At 42.3% G+C, this 21,146-nt stretch overlaps 1 protein-coding gene across 2 annotated transcripts in view; it reads right to left on the bottom strand.

The window, feature by feature from the left end:
* The window catches only part of nrg3b (neuregulin 3b), a 172,307-nt gene that overhangs the window by 128,794 nt on the left and 22,367 nt on the right, over positions 1 to 21,146 (bottom strand). The gene's annotated exons all lie outside the window — the stretch shown is intronic.

Raw genomic sequence — 21,146 nt, 5'->3', positions numbered from 1 at the left:
GTGCAAATTTATGATTGGATTGAATAGGGGATATAGCTACCAACACTCAATACTCTCACATGCAACTAATCTGGCAGACTAACAAGCTTTTAATTGGCCTTCTCTTTCAGATGAAATGTGTTCCCAGCCATGAAATGAAATGCTTTTAATCAGGCTAAAGGAGTTAACTTACTGTAGATTGCTCCATTATACTATCAACATCTGCATTTAACATTCTCCATGGATGATGAACTAGACTGTAGCCTGAAGTGCATAAAGAACAACTGGCAAAATGGTGATTTTTCAGTGGGGTCCTTAAAGTCTGAATTCACATTGAGGGTTTCACTTTAGATTCTGAGGGCGCTGGCAGTTTTGTGGCAATACTGTATAATGCGGTTTAAGAGCTTGAGGTCAAGTAAGACTTTTATTTTTAAAGAAATGAATACTTTTATCCAGTTAGGATGGAATAAATCGATACAGAGTGACAGTAAAGACACCTAAATGTTACAAAAGATTTAGATTTATTTATTCTTTTGAACTTTCTATTTATAAAAGTATCCTAAAAAAATATGATATTAAGGAAAATATTAAGCAGTACAACTGTCTTCAACACTATAAGAAGAAATGTCTTACATAATAAGAAATATTTCTTATCAGTGCCATTTGAATTAATAATTTCATCCAGTAAATATAGTATAAATTGATAAAAAAAATGGCAGTAAAGACACCTAAATGTTACAAAAGATTTATTTCTCAAATAAATGCTCTTTTTTAAACTTCCTATTTATAAAAGTATTGTTAAAAAACAAGAAGATATAAGATATATTGTTGCATATTTAAAATATATTGAAATAGAAAAAAGTTCTTTTATCTGTATGATCAAAAATGATCGTAGTAATTGAAGATTAATTTAAGTTCCTTTAGGGTTTATCAGGAAAATATGCTACAAAATGTGCCGGTGCGTTTGTCGACCTCAGAGGGTTAAATCTAAATAAAAAAAGTTGTAAAATGACGGAGAATGATTTACAATTGTATGATTTTATACTATTTCTTACACTCTTACACAAAAAATACTGGGTTAAAAACAACCCAGTGCCTGGTAAAACATGGACAAACACAGCCATTGGGTTGTTCTGACCCAGCGGTTGGGTTAAATGGTTAACCCAGCCTTCTGAGTAGTTAATCAGCAATAATAAAAAAAATGAACATTCATTAATAAGCGTTATTATTAATAAATGTTAATCTATTGAACATATTAATAAATGTTCATTTTAAGCAAGAAATATAGTAACTTTTAAGCAAAAGTTAAGTTAAATAAAACTACCCAGATGGTTGGGTTAAATATTTAACAACCCAATTGCTGGGTTTTGCCCATATTCCACCCACAGCATTTTTTAGAGTGTAGTTATTTATCAATTTTAAATTTTCTAATTGTAAATTGTATATTTGTGACAATGTAAAATCCTTTGTTCAAAATGTCAGATTTACTTTTTTCCATTAAAGCACAGGATGCTTTTTGGATCATTCTCAAATCACACTGGAGAACATGATCATCAAGTTTTACATAAACATATGACCTTCATGTAGCTTGAACGCTGCTATCATTAAATTCTGAATTCATATAAATTTTTCAGGGCAACTTATCACTAGAACTGTTATGCTGATAATATAATTAGTAATAAAAATATTTATATTAAATCAGAAAAATGGTCTCAGGCTTTTTGAGCCCTCAAATTCAACTGCTACACTGACATATTAACAAGACATGAAATACTATCTACTTTGTAGATGGTGCTCAAAAATCTAATGGAGAATAATGTCCCTTCATCTCACAGGAAGCAAAATTGCACAAACATGATTATCTATGCAGATGATGGCAGTCAGACTATTCACCTTGGGGTATGAAAATGGAACCTCCTGACTCACACACAATGGCTTCGCCACTGTTTCAGGATGTCAAATGTAATTTCTTGCCTCAGAAGGTCATGAATTGCAGATGTAACATTAATGTCAACTTTCAAATTCCTTTTAAATCATTTCCAGAGCTGCATCCTGTGATCTCTGTTGACACCAGAGCCCTTAGAATCTGAAGAAGGTAAGATTGTGAAGCTCATGCACCCTGACTGTTCCTTCCTGCCCCTGTGAGCTTCAACTCGATTGCTGGCAAGAGATGTGTAGGAGAGCGAAAAAGAGGTGCACATCAGATGATCATCGTGACTCATGCTCATTCCGTGCAATCTATAGATACACGTGTACACACACACTCACACAATACACTGGCTGGAAAATAAGGCTAAGCCATCCAGACTCAAACACATCTATCAATACTGAAAGCCATTCAAAATTCTCTGTGCATTCTGATGAAACCTTTTGCAAGAAATGTGATAATAAAAAAAATCTATTATACAAGCTCATGTACTTTACAATATCACCTTCTAATGATTCTGAGGTTTAGCGCAGTTATGTGTATATACACACACACACACTGCTGTTCATAAGTTTTAGGTCAGTAAGATATTTTGTAATTAATTAATACTTTTATCCAGTAAAGATACATTCAACTGATCAAAAGTGACAGTAAAGTATTAAATATGTTACCCTGGACCACAAAACTAGTCATAAGTAGCACCGGTATATTTGTAGCAAAAGTCAACAAGCAAAGATCATGTAAATTGTAAATTGTAATTTGTAAATTTCCTACCGTAAATATATCAAAACTTAATATCTGATTAGTAATATGCATTGCTAAGAACTTAATTTAGGCAACTTTCTCAGTATTTTGATTTTGATTTGTCCTGTCCTAACAAACCATACATCAGTGGAAAGCTTATTTAGTTAGCTTTCAGATGATGTATAAATCTCAATTCCAAAAAACTGACCCTTATGACTGGTTTTGTGGTCCAGGGTCACATATTATAAAAGATTTTATTTCAGAGAATTTTTTTGAACTTTCGATATATCAAGCAATGCTCCAAAAATGGCTCTTTTACATAATAGATTACATTAGAGGCTGGAATACTGTTTGTATGAGCGTGCAATTGCAGTCAAGTCCATATTCTATTTGTGATTATTACCTGTAAACATAGCGACAGTGACTAAAGTTAACATCCAAGATGGCAATGTCCAAATCTTCATTAATCGACGACAGCTTTTATACTTCAGTAAACAGCGGAACATTTGAGTTGCACGAAGTCCACAAAACTGTCTCAAGTAGCTCCAGTGGAAGACAGTGACTGGCTGTAAAACTTAATGTGACACATAGCTGCCTCTCTGTAGGTTACCGAACTACATACGTCAAAAACCTGCAACACGCAGAACGGCTCTCTCGCACTGTATGATGTGACAGACAACTAGATGTCCAGTATGTTTCTGTTCACACAGCAGGGGTGTGAGTTTGGTTATAGAATGGGGTTGTCACTTCTGTAAATAACCTAAATGTGTGTGAACACAACCATTTTAATGACTCAGATATGGGACTGACAACCGTATTCCTGTGCTGTGTGAATCTGGTTAATGTTTCACTGTTTTAAGAAAAATATTAAGCAGCACAACTGTGTTCAACATTAATAATAACTACTAATAAATGTTACTTAAAGGAGAAGTCCACTTACAAAAGATTCACATATAATGTACTCACCCCACTGTCATCCAAGATGTTCATGTCTTTCTTTCTTTAGACGTCTCGGTTACGTATGGTAACCCTCGTTCCCTGATGGAGGGAACGGAGACGTTGTGTCGAGTAGTGTACGACACTAGGGGTCGCTCTTGGGAGCCCAAACACCTCTGACAGTATAGAAAACAGGCCAATGAAATTGGGTGTGCAGATTTCACAGCTGGCCACGCCCGGCCATCCGGGTACAAGTAGGGCAGCCTGTGCATCTGCTGCTCACTCGTTCTGATCTGAGGAGCCGAGCGTCTCAACTCACTCAGAGGCGGTCCAGAGTTGTGGCATGGGAGACACAACGTCTCCGTTCCCTCCATCAGGGAACGAGGGTTACCATACGTAACCGAGACGTTCCCTATCTGTCGTACACTCCGAGTTGTGTCGAGTAGTGTACGACACTAGGGGTCCCCGTCAAATCACGCCACAAGTCTGGCCGCGTCACGAGTGACCGGGCGCAGATAGTAACAGGCCAGCGTGTTAACATAAGTGCGACTCACCTCTTCGTGACCTTCCAACGTCCAAGAACTGACCTGTTACAGCAGTGTCCTGCAGCCGGGCCTGCCTCAGTGGAGCGGCTGAGTGTCTTGGCGGACGTTGGGGAAGTGACTATTTCCCGAAGGAAAAAAGGCACTACGGAGTTCACAACCTGCCCAGAGGGGGGGTATAAAGTGAATATCATTAGATATGGGACCTGATGTGGGTCTCACGCTAGGGAGACTACCAAATTCAGATCCTAGAGACAAACCTGTCATTAGGGGAAACACCGCACCATAGAGAGTTATAGGTGGAATTACACATATGGGGCCACATAAGGAGCCACTACATACGGGGCACAAATCCGACCAAGAGTTAGTAAAGTAACCATACCTTGTGTTGGGATTTTGCAGCGAGTTCCTCCGCCGAACTCCGCCACGTCCAGAAGTGCCAAGTGATGGAGAAGGTGTCCAGGGTTCGCGTCAGGAAACCTACTGAACTTAGAAGCGTAATCACCATTTTAGGGGAAGCGCTTAAGCAAGCTCTACACCCAACCAGAGCTTGCGATTGAAACTCTAGCTGACACTGGTTCCATGCGCAAACTGGCAAGTATATAGGTGTAGCCCAACCTGTAGCTCTTGAAGATGTCTGTTAATGAGGCTGCAAGGTAAGCCTCCGGCCTGGTAGGCCGTACAGATCGCATCCACATTTTTTTTTTTTTTTTTTTTTGTGGGAGATCCTGGTTTGGAGACAGCCTTCCCCTTCCGCTGTGCTCCATAACAGACAAGAGCTGACCAGGACGTCTGAAGTGCTGAGAACGTTCCAGGTAATGCGTGGGACACGGACCGGGCATGATAGGATCAGGTTGGGGTATTCCCTTGGTAAGGAATAGCTTGCAGGGTTACCACCTGCTCAGAGGGAGTGGTGGTTACCACGGGCATGTATCCAGGCCGGGTTCCCAGGACAACGTGAGAGTTCACCGGCCTGAATTCCAGGCACGAACGTTGATGGAGAGGGCTTGAAGGTTTCCCGCTCTTAACAGGGGTGAGCACCACCGGGGGGGGCTGTCTCACAGAGAGGGCACCGAATCACCCAGCTGAGGGCTCAACGGATCTTACTGTAGGCCCGAGGACCACAGATAGACCAAGAGGGGATGTGGTGTTACCAAGCGTGCCCCACCGATCTGCCTTCTACCAAGTCATGGTGGCTGTACACGGACCCTGATGTAGAAGCAGAAAGGTGCCTATTCAGGCCTCCTTGGAGGAGGGATAGCACAGATTTGATGCCGCAACTCCGTGGGTTCTACCCTTAGGAAGAACCTCTGCGCCAACCCCAGGGCATGCCACCGTCTGGCTCAATCCTGTATAGGGTGCTTCCCACTGTGGGTGGAAGGTTTCTGGAGGCTTCCTGGTCGCATTTAGGGACCAAAGAAGAAGCTCCAGAAATCTGGGCGCAGGTGCCAGATTGTGCCCCTCCCCTGAGGAAGGAGGTTCCTTCTCAGGGGGGTGTGTCAGGAAGGCAACGATGGTAGGAGCACGCGCTCCGAGAACCAAGTTCCGTTGGGCCACACCGAGCTACCAAGAGAATCCATTTCGAAACCTTCCTGACATTGCACCGTGTCTGTGCAACAAGGCTTACTGGGGAGTAAGCCGTACGGTCTGCTGAGTATTAACGGACCTGAACCGAGGGAGTCCTTGGTCAGGCCGTATACCCTACTGCAATGAGTGGATTCCGGTGAGACACAGAACCCCTGTGCCTGGCCCGAATCGACTCTAAAACAGCCGGACCGTCTGAGGGTGGAGCCCCCCACTCACCTCGGGGCGAACCTGTCACCCGGACAGTGAGTGGCGCACCACAGCCTGAGGCTCCAGGGCAAGAGATGGCGGGTGAGTTGTGATATGTGAAAGTAGCGTACACCATCCTAGTGTATGCCACAGTCACTGTGTTGTCAGCGCCGACCAACACACGTTTGCCATGACCGAGGCCGAATCCCTTCAGGGCCCAAGTATTGTCAACAACTCCAGGCGATAGAATGCCCAAGCAGCCGAGGGCCCAACCGAACCCTGAGGCTGCATACCCGTTGCACACGGCACCCCAGCTTGACTTGGAAGCAACTGTTGCGACACAGTGCGTCTAGACACCTGTCCCAGGGGCAACCTGCCCGCAGGACTAGCTTGTCCCCAAGGGCTGAAGGTTTGCAACACAAAGTGTGACGTACACACGATGTGAGCTTAGTGCCGCGTCCATCTCGGGACTCGGTATGAAGTCAGTGCTACAGCGGTTTCATATGGATCAGGTCAGCGGCGTAACTGCGGCTGAAGCTGCCATATGTCCCAGGAGCCCTGGTACATGAAGGAGACCGCTGTGGTGAACCCGGAGTGCACCCACGCACAACAGCACTGACTGTACACAGTCCTAGGCAAACGCGTAGAACAGTGACCGAGTCTATATGGAGAAAAAGGCAACCCGCGTCCTTCAGGTCTATGGCCACAAACCAATCTTGAACTCTGACACACATGAGAATGTGCTTGAGGGTTAACATCCTGAACGGGAGCTTGAGCAGGGCCCGATTCAAGACCCTCAGATCCAAGATTGGTCTGAGACCGCCACCTTTCTTGGGTACAATGAAGTAGGGGCTGTAGAACCCCTTCTTCATCTCGGCTGAGGGGACAGCCTCTATCGCACCCTTCGCCAGAAGGACTGCGATTTTTTGCTCGAAGAACCGTGGTGTTGGGGCCCTGAACCGACATTTAGTGAGAACACCACGGAACTTGGGTGGACGCCATCCCAGAAGACCTGAAGTCCCAATCCAGCCAGGTGGTTGTGAACCACATCCCTGAGAGTGCAAACCGCACCTCGTGAGTGTGCTAAGACAGCCAGTCACAGAGATAACTGAGAATGCACATGCCCTCTACCCCGGAGGGGGGGGCGAGGGCAGCCCCCTGACCTTCGTAAAGGTGCGGGACGATAGGGATAGGCTGCAGGGGGAACCTTGTACTGATGAGCCCGCCCTTGAAGACAGAGTCTTGGAGGGAAAGGCATGACAGTACGCGTCCTTCAGGTCCAATGCCCCCGACCAATCTTAAACCCTGACCACACAAGAGCTATGATAGCCCTATATCCAGGGCTAACATTTGAATGGGCGCCTGAAGGGGGCCCGATTCAAAAACTCTTGTTTCAGATTGGCATGCGTTGACCACCCATCCTAGTACAATGAAGTAGGGGCTAGAACCCCTACCCTCATTTTGGCTGCCGGGGTAGGCTCTATCGCACCCTTCCCAGGGGGGCTGCGATTCCTGCTTAAGAACCACAGCATTCTCGCCCTTTCTGAGTCGATATTGAGAGAATGCCATAGATTTCAGCGGGTGCCTTGCAACCTGAGTTGCTTAGCCAAGTCAGTTAGTTCTTGAGAAGCTAAGGGAGGGATCGCACCCACGTAGGGACTCAGCTAGCAGTCTCAGTGAACTATACCCGACGTACCTGGAATGGGGATGTCGCTGAATAAAGCAAGGAGCATCGTGCTTGGAGAAGAAGCCCCAAGGACACGGTGTGTCTTTGCCAACACGCAGAAACCAGGTAAGTGCCCAACCACCCTGGTCTGCAGACTCAGCACCTAGCCGTCAATGGAGGGCTATTGCTGCAAAATCACCGGGATAACCGGGCCTATATACTGACCCGGCAGTGACTGACTGTGGAGACAGACAGTCAGAACCGTTGTGCCGAATCCACCTCTCATCCCCGGGTCAAGAGTGGATCTGGGTGGGTCAGTTAGGCCACCTGCTCTGCATTGCTTGTCTGAGGACAAGCTAGAAGCCTAACGAGGGTTCTAGCCAGCCTACTGACAAGCTGGTGTTGCCACCTTCCCACAAGAACTTTGACCGTTGGGCGGGTCTGGCCGGAGGCCCGGCTGTCGCGGGGCCTCAGGAGTTCTATAGGGGGCCGTCCGTGGCGACGACAGACAGGAGTAGTCGGGGGACAGGGCCGAAGCCTGACCCACAGCTGCTCCTTAACCACCGTGAAGGACTTGAGTGCAAATGCTATCACGGTGTTGCCAGAAGGACCGACCTGGGAAATGGGGGGGGGGAAGCGAACTTCCAATTTCCCGCATTTCCGACAGGTGAAGCCACAGGTGGCGTTCCTGGACCAACAAAGTGGACATCGCCCTCCCCAGAGCGTGCGCCACGACCTCATTGCTTACCGAGCGTAATCGGTATCGTACGCAGTTCCCGCAGCTCTAGGTTGGCACCACCCTCGTATCGAATCGCAGCAGGCGGACGCAGCTTGTCCAGAAGCCATGCAAGCCTTGCCCGGAAAGAACTTACAGGCTCTGGACGGGGGTCATGGGAGGAACCCAACAAGCGGCGGCGTATTGAGGGCAGTGCCCCTCAATCGCTCCCTCCGCCCTGTGAACCTCTGAAACCCCCTCGCTGGACCCCCATCGAGGATGGTGTAGGAGGAGAAGTTGGACTATCACGTCCCACCCTTTTTTTTTAAACGGACTTTCTGCGATACCATCAACCTCTCGTGCACCTTCGGAAAACAGGCACTGGAAACGAGCATACCGGTCGTTACCCAGATGTCTATTAACCAGCCCTTCCATGACCGCCATATTAGCGTCTGCCTCCAACTGAGAATCAACGCTCCACAGAGGTTTGCTCAGCTGAAGCTTCAGCTTTAAACAGTACACGCCCTCCTAGCGATGCTGCCGCTAACCTTTTCCGCCCATTTAGAAGCTCCGAATAAGAAAGTCAGCTGTACTGAGACAGACTAACAAACTCGTTCGAAAGCTCGACCGCGGGACGCGAGGAGCGAGAGGTTCGCGGGGTTTTCACCCGGCGAAACCATCCGTGCTTCCTAATACTCGCCACTGACGCCCCTAGCAACGGCCTCGTACCCGGAGATAGAAGGACCGTAGCGGAAAGAAGTCAGGGTGAGCCGCGGCTTCATGTAAAAGCACACGGCTCGCGAGCAAAGCGCGCCCATGATCATGTTCTCGCCAGCAAAACATGAATCAACAACAAAGGCTGTAACAGCGTGAGCATAACTCCAGACTGAACACAACGGTCGTGTTGATCGTATGGGAAGGTAAGCCGCAACCAGGATGGCACGGAGGGAAAGATATGTTAATCAACACACAATCCCACCGCGCTAGCTCTTTCAGAGAAATACCTTTTTAGAAGGAAGATTCCTCTTCCAGATCGCCGTCGACGCACGCAGGGGAACTCTCACAACACTATCTGTGTATGAGAAGGGAGAGACCGCTGCCTGTGCTGCAGATCCAACGACGAAAGAGGTGAATGTTGCCGCTTCTCACGCAGAGACGCTGCATTCGGCTCCGAAAAACAGAACGAGTGAGCAGATGCACAGGCTGCCCTACTTGTACCCGGATGGCCGGGCGTGGCCAGCTGTGAAATCTGCACACCCAATTTCATTGGCCTGTTTTCTATACTGTCAGAGGTGTTTGGGCTCCCAAGAGCGACCCCTAGTGTCGTACACTACTCGACACAACTCGGAGTGTACGACAGATAGGGAAGTTCAAAATCGGGGCACCATATCAGTCCATTATATGGAGAAAAATGCTGAAATCTTTTCCTCAAAAAACATGATTCCTTTATGACTGAAGAAAGAAGGACATGAACACCTTGGATGACAAGGGGGTGAGTTCATTATACGTGAATCTTTGTTTGGAAATGGACTTCTCCTTTAAGCAGAAAATCTGCATATTAGAATGATTTCGGAAAGATCGTGTGACAATGAAGACTGTGACCAGTAATGGCTGCTTAAAAATCATCTTTCCTATCACAGTGTTACGTAATGCTCCAATACTTAACAGGTTGGAGATCCAAATGCAGTTTTATTGGGATAAACCAGAGACGTGATCCAAAATACAGGCAAGAGGTCAAAACACGGGCAGGCAATCGAAAAACAATCGACAAGGAAACTCAGGCAAAGGGTAAATCTAAGAAACGGGCAAGAGATCAAGATAACCAAGACCCATTAATCCAGTGAGAATGCTCAGAAATGCAATGTAACAACTAACAAGACTTCACAAATAATGACAGACTAAACCAGGCTTATATAGGGTGAGCAGACAGAGTAAATGAGCGACAGGTGGAGACAATGAGTGTTGATGAGTCCATGCAAAGGATTATGGGAAATGGAATCCGGGGTAAATAGAGTCTGAAACGAGGTGCCCTTTAGTGAAGCTCACGGGCACTCCAGTTAGAGATCATGACACACAGGAAGAGTAGGGGTAGGTGATTTGGAAAAATACATAACTTTTTTTTTTTTAGGAAAAATCACCATCGCTTAGTCTGAGCAGTACAGACAAACTATTTTCCCTATTTTAAAAAGAAAGCCTTACAAGGTAACAAAAAATAAAATAAAAAAAGAATGGCAGACATTTATGCCAAAGTGGCAAAGATAAAAATCTTTGTCATTTAAAAAAAAAAAAAAAAAAAAAAATTAAGAACAAAGATACACATTACAAATACACATGATATACAAATAAAACAAACAGTGCTTTATTTTCCAGGTACAGTAGGTGTATTTAGCAGTAGCATTCTGTTAAACTGAATAAACAAATATAAAGATAAAACACTATACACTTTACAATATAAATTATACACTGATTCTTATTAAAGCAACTGTATTCAAATTCTTCAGTCAAGAGCAGTGAGTGTTTTTTCTCTTTGTGTTTTGTTGTTTTACTAACATTAAAGGGATACTTCACCCAAAAATGAAAACCCTGTCATCGTTTACTCACTCTCAAGTCGTTTTTAAACCTTTCATTCTTCTGTTGAACATAAAAGTTATTTTAAAGAATGTGGGTAACCTAAAAGTCGCTGGTTCCCTGTGACTTCCATAGTATTTTTTTTCTACTATCAAAGTCAATGGGAATCAGGTAATGTTTGGTTACCCACATTCTTCAAAATAATGTCTTTTGTGTTTAGAACAAGTAAGAAAAAAATACAGGTTTGTGGCAAAGTGAAAATGCATAAATACTGACAGCATTTTAATTTTAATTTAATTTAAACTATCCCTTTAAGTAGCAGCATGTTTAGTACAATTAGTCTTCTGTCACTTTAAGACCTGCACGCATCTAAAATACAGGCATGTATCCGTTTTCCCTCAACTTTTACTTTCACTTTAGACATAACCACCTGTGTTTATATGTAAACCTTGTGTGTTTTTGACAGTATTAACGCAATCAGACGTGAAAGATAACTTTATTCAGGCGCTGTCTGACAGGCTTTTTTATTTTCTTCAGATGTATGTGCTCAGAAAAGCGCATGTCAGAACAGCATACAAATGAAATGTTTAACCAGTAAAGCTTTAAAGCACATGCAAATAATGTACTTTTGTGATTGCAAAAAAGTGCAGTGTCCGGCGAGCGTAACTCGACTGCTGTTAAAATTTGATGTGAATCTATGCCGCGTTGCACACTATCTTGATACTAAGGCACCAGAACTACAACTGATTGAATGTGCGCTGTAGCACGATACTACAATATTTCTTTCAAAAGCAGATTGTGGAGACATTTTAATCATCTACTATCAAAAATCATGATATCTCACCCCTACCCAAGAGCAAAGATGAGCATAGTGGAGAAAATGCCACTGAGATGAATGGGGATGCAAACGGATAGCTCACTCCTGGCATCGTAGATATTCTTTGGATGAGATCATTGCAAAAGCAGTTATACCATAAAGACTGCCTGCTACTCAGCTAAGTCTTTAATATTTTTTGATTCCCCCCGGACCCCTCCTCCTCTTCACTCAGGGGCATCCCAGTGTCAAGGAGGTCAGAGCAGTGCAATCTCCAGCTTTCTAAGTTTTGAGAACGCAGACATGGAAAAACACTTCAAATCTGGTTTACTCTTGATAACCCTGAGAGCACTACGGGTCAAACGCGAGCACAGGCCAGACTGCAGGGAGTTGTCAGCAATATGAATAATTCTGTCAGCGAAGTGCTTCTTCCCTTGTTAACGGCGGTAGGTATATTTTTTGATGAAATATGCAGGTTGCGCGGTTGATTCATCTCTTTACCTCATTTATAGGTCTTGCAATGTGCGCACAGTTCCCTGGCTCATGATCTGCTTGCTTTCCTCACAGCACTGCCCTGTCTGTGTGAGAGCTCACCAGAGTTTATTCTTTACGACATCACCAGGCACGCAGAAGTCCGAGAGAGTAATCTCTCTAAATCGTTGATCGCCACAGGCTGTCCTTGTGACGTACAAATAAGTGCATGTGTACGCAAGAACGGTTCCCTTTGATGAGATATATGAAGCTCCTGGGCTATTGTGTCATCAGCGTTTACTGTGAAGTTGGGAAAAATAAAACAACAAAGGCTCTATGGCTTTCTAACAGACCTTGCTTTAAACAAGCTGACTATGAATTTGTAACGCATGTTATTAAATTTGAAAGATTCAAGCAGAAAAACAAAATGAAACATCAATTATTACACACCATGTATAAATAATAAAAAACACTGAGTGGAGATAAATTATGGCTGTTCTATAAGATACTCCTGCTGGTGGTAAGTCAGACTTCTACTCAAATTCAGAAAAACCTAAGAGCCGATGACCCCTAACAGGGGAATGTCATTATGCCCAAGAAGTTGGCCACAGAAATGGCAGCATGGAGGATTGAGACATCTCTCCTCCCTTCCGTGATGGGCATTATAGATCCCGGCTAAAGGTCAGGTTATCACCATAAGGACAGAACAAGAAGACCCAAGTAAACTCTATCAAACTCTGTTGCTCGACTCTCTCTCTCTCGCATTTCATCTCTTAGCTGCCCGTGTTCATAGCAGGCAACCTTGTGAGGAAGATGTTTCTTTTTTTCCACTTTGTACAAAATATAATTTGAGTGTGTTATTTCTTCTAACATAATTTGTCTGTAACCTCTTTTCAAGTTTGAGTGTTGGCAAGATTATAGTAAATCTTAACACTATCAAATATTCTGCAAAGTACTGGAGAGTAAAATAAATACAAGCTCAAGGTTGCAAAACCAGTCAGTTCTGAATCAGAACAAGTTCATAAATAAATGCATACACTGATCATTTTTATGGTGTATGGTTTTGTTAATGATTCTTAAATGTACATTGTTCCATCAGTGCATTCAGGGTTATAAACAATTCTGTCCCCCTTGTTGAGCTGAGTCTGAAGATGCTTTTCCACCCTTGGGTCAAATCATTCTCATTGCTTAACAATTCCATTCTGTGGACCAGTCAGTACAGATATGGTTTCATTTTCCACTGTGGGGATGATAACAAAGCTCATAATACAAATGCATCAGTCATTGCCTTGATAACAGAAGTGTTTGCAGACGGAATGTTAAAAGTGTTAGCCAGGCAGCAAACAAGTGACCAATCCTAAGTATCACTGCACACAAACATTTAAAGGGTTAGTTCACCTAAAAATGAAAATTCCGTCATTAATTACTCACCTTTATGTCGTTCCAAACCTGTAAGACCTTTGTTCATCTTCAGAACACAAATTAAGATATCTGTGATGTTCTGGGCCTTAAACATGGTAGTTGCATTGCTGTCTATGCAGGGTCAGAAAGCTATTGGATTTCATAAAAAATATCTTAATATGTGTTCCGAAGATGAATGAAGGTCTTACAGGTTTGGAACATTTTTGGATGAACTATCCTTTTAATGAGCTGTCTTGTCAATGATTTGAAATCCTACAAAACCATTACAACTAATTACATCATTAATGTCTTTCAAATTGTTACATTTTAAAGTATACAGAATAAACACATACATAAAATACTGTACAAAATTGTTCAAAGTGACACCATACTAAAACAGAAAAAAAAACATTGCTGTAACTGTAACTACACTCTTAAAAATAAAGGTGCTTTAAAAGGGTCTTCACAGCGATGCCATAGAAGAACCCTTTTTGGTTCCACAAAGAACCATTCAATCAAAGGTTCTTTAAAGAACCATCTCTTTCTTACCTTTTTATAATCTGAAGAACCTTCTTTCGCCACAAAGAACCTTCTGTGAAACAGAAAGTTTCTTCAGATGTTAAAGGTTATTTATGGAACTATTTAAACAAAAAAGGTTCTTCTATGGCATCATGAAGCACCTTTATTTTTAAGAGTGTAGGTAGAGTGAAAAAATCAACATATCTTTCTGTCCTTTTCTAAAATGAATCAACAGACAACTTATCTTTCAAAGAACACACAATTTCTTTTCGTGAATGAATTTCTCTTATAAGCCAGTTCTTTTAAATGACTCACTTTTTAATTACTTGAAAATGAGTCTCAAATGGCAGACTTGCTCACTGAATCAATCTGGGCAGTTACTGGATTCACATCTGACTCAATGACTTTCGGTCATATCTGAGTAGTGCTTCCTGAAAAGTACTAAGAGAATTGTTAAATGAAATCATGGAGGAACCAGAATTGTTAAAATTCCTTACAATTCCCATCGCTACTCAGCACTAGAGTGAACCTTGTTGCAAATGTCACAGTCTACATCATGAATCTGATATGGTGCGGCATCAGGCTTTATTGTAATTGATTAATGCCGGGCTCTTCTGCCCTCAGCTACTGTAGGTGTTCCTCTCTCTGTTTGCATCTTTCTTCCTTGTGCTAATCATTGTTGTACAATTTGTCCTGGTGTACTGTCACCAAAAGCTTTATATGTCTGGATAGGTACAGAGAAGCAACACAATCTTTGTCACAATGCATTTTCATTTGGATGACATAGAAACTTGTAAATCTATTGCATTAAATTCCTTCTAATCTATGCACACTATATATATGATGCATTTACGGTCATAACGGACATAAAATATGTATTTGCAGTGCAATCCTGCACTGCTGCAACAATAAGGATACTTTCAGATCTATTTTATGGACAAGAGAGCTAACAGCCTCCGCAGGGAGCAATGAAACAACATGTTATGAGAAAACAGGCATTTTTGGAAATCTACAAAGCCGTGCGAGGAAGACATTAACTTGTCAATCAAGAGATCAAAAACGCAGTGCCAACCAGCTGAATTGTGCCGCTTATTTCGACTCGTCTGCCAATGAATTGTATCTCTGGATATTATTCTAATTACACAGCTCTGTCTCTAATGCAACAATGGATCACAGACCGCGATTGTGTCTAGCTTTTAACCGCCACCGGGCCATAATGACTCTGTGAAATCAAGTACGGCCCCGCGCTAAGATAATGTATACGCTTCTCTCACAAAGCAGAGGATGAATTAGAGCACATGGCCCCATTGGCTTTCCAGGCTTGGGGGAATTCAGGATGGAAATGAGCCGTGAGTGATGTGATTTGTTGGACGATCCACCGGACCCTTCACGCGTCTGCCCACTGCAGCACAGCGACACACTGCAATCAGCCAGTGCAAAGCCCCCATTATGTTCCACCATTACTGCCACACAATAGCAGGTATTATCAGTCATACGAGCGAGTGACTTTGACTTGTGCACGGAGGAATTGGTAGTGACGGTTTTAGTTGTCGCGCGAGCAATAAAGGTAGATGTGATAATGCGACATAAGCCGTAATCATAAAGGTTGTGGCATTTGTCATTTCTGTCAGTGCGTTTGCACATGTGTCAGCGGCGCTTTTCGACGCACGTATGTGTGGCTTCGTGGATTAAGTATTACAATGCACAGCTGTGCCCAGACTCACTGATTAAATGGCTCCGTATTAGTGGTCCATAGCAAACGGCCCCGTCTCCACCTGTCAATGTTTCCAGCCCTGAAGTTTTAAGCGTTCAGCGTCGCAGCGGCTAGAATGGGCTCATAACCTCTGCAAGTACCTGCTATAATTGCACACTGATTATCATTACTCACGCTGCCATTACTGCAGCACGAGTGTCATTAGCAGGCTGCCCTAACGCCAGTTCTGACGGTTCACTATTCCCTTTTGTTCAACTTTATATTCCGGAGTGCTAAGTCGAAGCATTGCCAGGCCAATTTGATTGAGTGAGAAGGTTTTTTGCAGAGTTGAGGTGCTGTTGTTATGTAAAACGTGTCATTTGCGTCCACTAACATACAGTTAATGCCCCTCAGTTTCGGTGGATTTTATGGTACGCGATTCACAGATGCAACTCGAATCTCCGCTTTGTGCTTTAACTGGCTCTTTCGTAGCAATCCACCCTCTCATTCTAAAGCCATTTTAGCAGTTAGTGGCCCCAAACAATCAGACCGGCAGGTGGGGCTAATCCTAGATTAGATGAAATGGTTGGCCATGTTTGTTTACCGAGCAGAACCATTCAGAGTCTGTCGGACAGAGAGATTGAATTTAGACCTTGTAAAGGCACCCAATCTTAGCGCTTAAATTGACATGATTTGTTTTGCATTTGCTGCAAGTGAGTGGAATATTATCGGCTCTTAGTGGGCCTGGAGGAGCCTGAGATTCAGAGAACCGTCTGATTCTTTTCCAGTTAAGTTTTGCTTATGAGATATTCCTTTAAGTGAGCCTTCATAAAAGACATCACCTGCTGCTCTATGCTATTTCACGTTGACTTCTCAGTATAACCTAATTCCTGAAAGCTCTCTAAAAGTCACACGTCTAATGGCATAAACCGAAAAACAACACAAGGCTTGACACACTGCTCTTAGTAACAGTACATCTACTGTCTATTTAAGACAGATGTTTGCTAGCTTAGTAAGTTCTTCGTCATCAAGGGTTTCAGGGATATAGGAGTGATAGCGCTGCATGTTAATTAATTTCTATTTACTTACACTGTTGTCGACCAAAATGCATGATCTTAAATGTCTACACACATTTATATATATTCTTTCACGCCTGTCTATCCCAAGTGACTTAAAGGAGCTATTATAGTACATTTTATTAGCATATATGGCTCCTGGGAATTAAGCCCATGACCTTGGTGTTGTTACAGTAGCATCATGTCTTACCAGATGAGCTACTGTACAGGAACATAAATTTCCTCAATAAACGACAACAAGAGTTCGATAAATGTTTGATATAATTTTTATGTGGCAAAGGCGGAACGAAAAAGCGCTAATGATCTAAAGCGTGCCACTCGAACCGTTTATCCGCCTGGAACAAAGTTCAAATGGCGGCACGGTGCGAACTTACTCGCTGAAGGGTCTCGGTCACTAAACAGCGCTGTGAGATCCAGAGTGAAGCACTTGAATTTAGTGAAGAACACAAATGACTCGGTTTAAAGCCAGATGAAACAACGCTGACAAACAGGAGAAACGCTGTGTGCAACGATACAGTCAGAAGACTTTTTAATCTATATATCACCATCATTTACCATAGATTTACTGTAGTAGCACTAACTGTACAGTGGTATTGTGTCAGAAATGTGGGTATATTTGTGTTGAATTTTATTATATTATTAATGTAGACGTATTAAATGTATTGAAGAAGGAATAATGGAATATAACTACAGTATTTTTTGTGATTAAGCTATAGCGTTTTTGCATTCATACTAAATGTACACTGTTTTTCATACAAATACCTAAACCATATCACATGTTTACCATGATATTGGGGTGCTATTTGTGTTTTTAACTGTTATTATCATGATTTATAGATGATACTATGGAAGAGCAATGGCTAATTGGTTAATGATTAATTAAAAAAAAACCTCAAACAATCAAAATAATATAATTTTACCATACAAAATGGGGTTGCTACAGTTTTTACAGATATTACTGATTTTGATAATTAACATAAATCTACATCTGCATCCTAACTCAAGCTACTATCAAATGTGTATTTCTAAGAGACAAAATTTTTTTTTTTATATTATTAGGCTATTAATATGATCAGGCAACACAAACCCGTTTTCCTGATTTGAAACAATATTACTCATTAAAACATGCAGAACTAAGAAATTATTTTTTTCTATTAAGTTATTTATACATATGAGTAGTTTAAGGGTGCATTTCAGCAACTAGCAAAGGATAGCTCCCGCAAAAATGAAAATTGTATCATTAATTACTCTCATGTTGTTCCAAACCCGTAAGACCTTTGTTCATCTTTGGAATACAAATTAAGATGTTTTCTGACCCTGCATAGACAGCAATGGAACTGAAACGTTCAAACGGCCCAGAAAGGTAGCAAGAACAAGGTAAAATAGTCCTTGTGTCATCACTGGTTCAACCTTAATTTTATAAAGCTACAAGAATACTTTTGTGCACTAAGAAACTTAAAAGAACTGTCTATGCAGGGTCAGAAGCTCTCGGATTTCATCAAAAATATCTACATTTGTGTTCCGAAGATGAACGAAGGTCTTACAGGTTTGGGATGACATGAGGGTGAGTATATAATGACGGAATATTCATTTTTGGGTGAACTATCCCTTTAAAGTACATTATATGGGCATATTAGTATCTTAAAGGGGCATCTTAGTAACCTAAAAGTGACATTAGTAGCTTAAACTAGCCTATTAGGACTTAACTGAGCAGCTTGGCAACTTTTTTTTCTCTAAAATGTAAACAATAAAAGCTTAGTATCATAGTTCTTGATTATTCAGATTTCGACTTTCTTGTCATAAGATATGAGTGTTATAAATTTTTAATATGACTGCCTCCGCTGGGAGAGATTTTGAATATATTTGTCCATATATTCAGTATGCAAATGCCACATTATGTCAAATGCATTACTGAGCCCAACCATGTGCAGTCACAGTCCTGCGGTTAGCCTTTTCAGCTCTCTAATGACACAGAGATGAAGGCTTTTATGTTGCATGTGGGGGTCACTAAGCTTTGATCATGCTTGATTGGCAGCTGAGGTGAAGGGCAACACCTCCCAACAGGGTTCCCTATAGAATCAATTATCAGTTGCGCATGTCTGGACCTGACGTTTCCTCTAAACGCTCAATGTGGGGGCCATAGGTCATCGAATCCTGTGCTTTTAATGTTTTACCCTTCACCCTTGTGCTTTTTATTGGTTTTAGCAGTTTAAGTTCTTCAAAGGGCATGCAGGCTGAATATGATGAGCAGCACTGTGGGTCCATTTTTCTCCTAAGATGGCCTCACTAAGATGAAACCCGCCAGAACTGCTTGGGAAAGCTAATGGCTGTCCATGAATCTTTAAACAGACTGAAGGATCAGAGTTTCAATGAGTATGACTTCATCCTGCGCTATGGGTGATCTTTTTGCCTGAACTAATGACTCGTGAATGAAGCCATCATAAAATCTGCTATTTTAATGGGAAATTTCAGGAGTTCTTTAGATTTGAGAGGATGTAATAAACAGGATGCTGGTACAGGAGGAGGGGCTGGTCTTCTTTTTAATGACTATTACTGAAAAAAAAAAAAAAAGACATGCAAAAGTACTTCTTAAGTAAGCTTGTCACCATAAAACATATACTTTTCTACCATTGAAAGTTGTGTATTACTACCCTAAAATACTAATACGCCCATTTATGCTAATAATAGGCATTGTAAGGTACTAATATGCACCTTTAAGGCACTAATATGCAGCCTCAATGTACTAATATGCACATTTAAGACTAATATGCACCTTCGGGTATTAATTTGCCACACAGTTGACCTAAAACAGAAAAGTGACATAATTTATGCACTCATATGCATTCACTCAATTTGATTTTTTTCAGTTAAATATAAAGGATTGATTTTAAATAGCTGTTCTGCTCCTTTCCATACAGTATAATAGAAGTGAATGGGTACTGGGTCTGTCAAGCTATAAAATGACAGAAGCAGCATAAAATCATCATAAAAATTTCACAAACTGTGATCTTTATGACTAATGCACTACATTACAAGTCTCCTGAAGCCATACAACAGCTTTATGGAAAGATCAGATCAAAAATTAAGCTGTTATTCTTTACAGATTCATATGGACTACAAAATGACTAAGTTAGCAAATGCCAAATGTCTACTTCTGGCTCTCGTGATCAAAGTAACAATTAAGTCTTTTTAAAACCTTGAACAATAGGAAGATTTTTAGTAATTAATGTGAACTATGGATTTCAGTCTTTCATATGTCTTTAGATGACTTTAGTAGACAGTACAAAAGTAAGGTTTGGAATGATATAAAGGTGAGGAAATGATGACAGATTTTTCGTTTTCCAGTGGAGTACTGTATCGCTTCGAACTTTTAACCTTACCGCCTGTCTTTGAGTTATTTTTGTACATTGTTCAAACTGCAGGGGCGCTCCCTGCTAGCACACTCAGTGCCATGAACTTTCAACCACACAAAGGCTTCAAGATCTACATCACAGAAATTGTAACAAATGGCACTTGCCCTCCCAGAACCACCCAAGTCTCATTTTGAGCACACTCACATAGGGCGCACAAACATACCTCCGGGCAGCAGTCCCTGGGCTGTTTTCGCTCTGATGGAATAGTGGAACGCTTATTGGAACTGTTCACAGTGGACCGACTCTTCAGTACAGCTATCACAGACGGTAGAGAGAGGAGAAATCACCTGCTCAGGCTGTAGAATTACAGCATAATTGGCTTCTAAAGCAGAGCCCGGCCATGTGAAACAATGCAACTCCAATTGACCTCTCTTCTGCACTCAATCCACACACACAAACACACATAGAGATACACAAACACTGCAGCTTCCGCTGTGCCACTCCATTCGAGGCCTCAGATTTCAGCACTGGACAGCTCCCTGTCTGCCAAAGCACTCTGGAGTTGCATTGTTTCAGCACCACCACCATTAGACAGCTCTCCTCATGTTAACAGCTATTGGCAAAGAAGATCTTTTCCTCTTTGTCCTCTTTTCTATTGCTGACAGGCCCGATGTTTACATACTGTGGTAAGTGAGAACAGGTCAGAGAGAGAGAGGGAGAATGGGAAATGAATATAGTGGGCTGGAACAGATGTTATTGCTTACTCAAAATGCAGACTTCTTGTATTTTTTTTTTTGTAAAGCTCTGAGCAGAGAGAGGGCAGGGCACAGGGCTTTGGTGTCACATTCTGCACACTTTTTAGCTGACGCTGAAGTCTTGGCACTAAGCATATTAAGAAATTCCAGCTACGCTGAAAGAATGTTTTGTCAGGTAACCTAAAAATGTGCTTTAAATGTGTCATGTGGTAAC

The sequence above is a fragment of the Labeo rohita genome, chromosome 12 (genome assembly GCF_022985175.1).
Source record: "Labeo rohita strain BAU-BD-2019 chromosome 12, IGBB_LRoh.1.0, whole genome shotgun sequence".
NCBI lineage: Eukaryota > Metazoa > Chordata > Actinopteri > Cypriniformes > Cyprinidae > Labeo > Labeo rohita.
The sequence above is the reverse complement of the archived record's forward strand: the minus strand, read 5'-3'. Positions and strand labels throughout refer to the sequence as shown.